General features: G+C 38.9%; 1 long non-coding RNA gene across 2 annotated transcripts in view; it reads right to left on the reverse strand.

Annotated features, from left to right (window-relative positions):
• LOC149131166 (uncharacterized) overlaps positions 1–1,877 on the reverse strand; it is a 14,678-nt gene extending 12,801 nt beyond the window's left edge. Inside the window, exons 1-2 of one of the 2 annotated variants that reach the window (XR_016238283.1) lie at positions 1,314–1,877; positions 235–605 (exon numbers count right to left, since the gene is read on the reverse strand). This is a non-coding gene — a long non-coding RNA (uncharacterized LOC149131166). Of the gene's footprint in view, positions 1–234 lie in introns of both variants that reach the window. The other variant, XR_016238282.1, reaches the window with a different exon arrangement.
• Between the last annotated feature and the right edge of the window lie 762 nt (positions 1,878–2,639).

Below are 2,639 nucleotides of genomic sequence, written 5' to 3' on the forward strand. Positions count from 1 at the left end.
ACACCGAGCAAATTACAATTTCTTCTATGCTCGGCCTCTGGTAACATATTCGGTAAATTTCTTCTTAATCTCTATTTTTGTAAGCAATTGTAAATATATATCATGTCCATATTTTTGTACGCTGTGTAAATTTATGAAATATAAGCAAATGAACGAAATAGCACATGTATGGAACTGCTAATTTAACGGTAAATTCCACAATATTACAGAAAGACAAAGAATTTTATGTCTTACCTTGTAACTTCTGCGGTAATTATCATCCGGTAATGGAACTGTAAATATGTATTGTTTATCCTCCAGTAACGGAAAAAGGAAATAATGTAAAATTTTGTATTGACACTGGCCAACTCACACTTCACGCATGTCAGTCGTCCACAAAGTATATAAAACAAGCAGCGCATAACAAGAAGAAAGAGACAAAAATAAAATAACACGTGTCAATTTTTTTTTTCTAAAAACGTTCAATGACCTTAAATGGAGTGTGGGGTTCGAATAGACGCCATTCCACCTTTTGATTTATCATTACCATTCTTTTCGTTCGATTTTATTTTTCCGCCACTTTTGTGTTTTTTCTGACCTTGTGTTGTTCCCTCTGTGTTTCGACCCTGTGTGGTTAATAAAAAAAATCAAGTCGTCAGGTATGTATGTGTAGTTGTGTATGCGTGTTTAATAACGTACCGTTTATAGTATGTCTATATATATAGATAACAATAACATTTCTACTATAGTATAAGTTCTAAATTTTTTTAGGGGGAGACGGGACTGGTCGATTACATCGACCCCAGTGCTTCGCCGCTACTTAATTAATCGACCCCGAAAGGATGAAAGGCAAAATCGACCTCAACCGAATTTGAACTCAGAACGTAGTTACGGGCGAAACAACGCTAAGCATTTCGTCCAGCGTGCTGACGATTCTGCCAGCTCTCGGCCTAACTACAGCAAAAACAACAACAATGATTTTATTATTTGCCACAAGGGTGAAGGATCAGGGAGACAATACAAACGCAAACATAAAGTGTAGGGGTTTGCATTCAATGAAATGATAAAAAAAAATCACAAAGTTTACAGGATAAACAAAGAAGGAAAGTATACAACAATAAAAGGCAAGAAGTAAAAAAAAAGATGATAGTGAAGTGGTCCTTCTGTCCCAGGAGGACCCCATCACAATCCTCTTAGGGGTAATCGAGAAACCCACCGTCCAGAATCTCCTTTTACACCAAGGGCATGTCCTTTCCTGTTCTTTTCTTTCGACTCAAGAGTCTACACTTAGAACAGTGCCATCCACTCTTGCCATTTTCGCATCTTTAACTCACCTTTCAGTATATTCACTGGCCGCCAGTATTTCCCTTTCCCTCTTCACGTTCCTTAACGAATGAGACTCGAAAATGTTGATGAGGGCGCTACAAAAGAGGAATTAGTCTGCCCTTCAAATTTCTGCCCTTCAAACTGGTCCACCAGACAACGTGTTTCTCCATAGCCACCAGATGGTCGACCCTATCGAATGCTTTGAATTGATCCAAATTGATCAGAGTCCCACCCACTCAATGATGTATCACATCTGGCAGAGGTTGTGGATAAACCTGTTCGAGATTGCGGACGTTTGCGGTTCCCCGACCAGGGTACCGACGACAGGCGCCAACCGTTTCGCGAACACTTTGACCAAAATTTTAAACTCTGTGTTTAGCAGACTTATGGACAGCAAATTCGCTAACACCACCTCATTGCCAGCGTCCTTCCTCAGCAGTGTTACCACAACCCGGCTAACAGTAGTAGGAATTCTGCCATTTATAGTAGACGTCTGCCAAGCGGCCCACCAAACAAATCTGGTATGTATTCACAAAATTCAAGAATACAAGGGATGACGACGACGACGACGACGACGACGACGATGATGCATCTATGAGATCTAAGGGGAGATAATAGCAACAATAACACTTCCTTTAGTTAAAACTGTTGTTATTGTATATCTTCTTTCTTTAATGTTGCCCATATTTTTTTCTTCTAGACTATTTGTATTTTGCATTTGCTTGATAGCATCTCTGAGTATTCTGTAGACTTCGTCGGACAAATATCTTCTTAAGTGGTTTAAAATACGCTTAAGTGCATTTCTGTGGCTTCTGTCCTTTGGAATATATTGGATAACATTTATCTTTTTTTCACATACCCCCCCCCCCCCAAAATCATTTAACTTTATTCAAACCGCAGACATCTTGTTTTTACTGACATTTCATTTTCAATATTTGTTTACTCTATAGATTAAAATATTTTAAAAGCAGTAGATTTGTAAATGAGTAAGAGTTCGTTGCAGTTAGTGGCAGGTCTAACCAGCGTGTACAAGCTTTCCTCGTAGGTCTGTTTTCCCCATGAGAGACCCGTTGGGTTTGTATAACGGAGTTGTGGTCGATTGCATTAACCACAGGCTTCTGGACATTAGCTATGAGAATGAAACAAGTTTTGATATTTAAAGGTTAACTAAAAAAAAAATTCATCGATTCATGTTTATAATTCGGGGCTTCAGAAGAAGAATGGCACACAGCACAGTACGAACTCACAAGCCATGTGTTTGAAACCAGATACCTGAAGCAACTCTACGGTGAATAAATATCATTATTAGAAGCAAGTTTCAAGGCGGTGAGCTG

This window comes from Octopus bimaculoides, chromosome 24 (genome assembly GCF_046866305.1).
Source record: "Octopus bimaculoides isolate indiv1 chromosome 24, ASM4686630v1, whole genome shotgun sequence".
Classification (NCBI taxonomy): domain Eukaryota; kingdom Metazoa; phylum Mollusca; class Cephalopoda; order Octopoda; family Octopodidae; genus Octopus; species Octopus bimaculoides.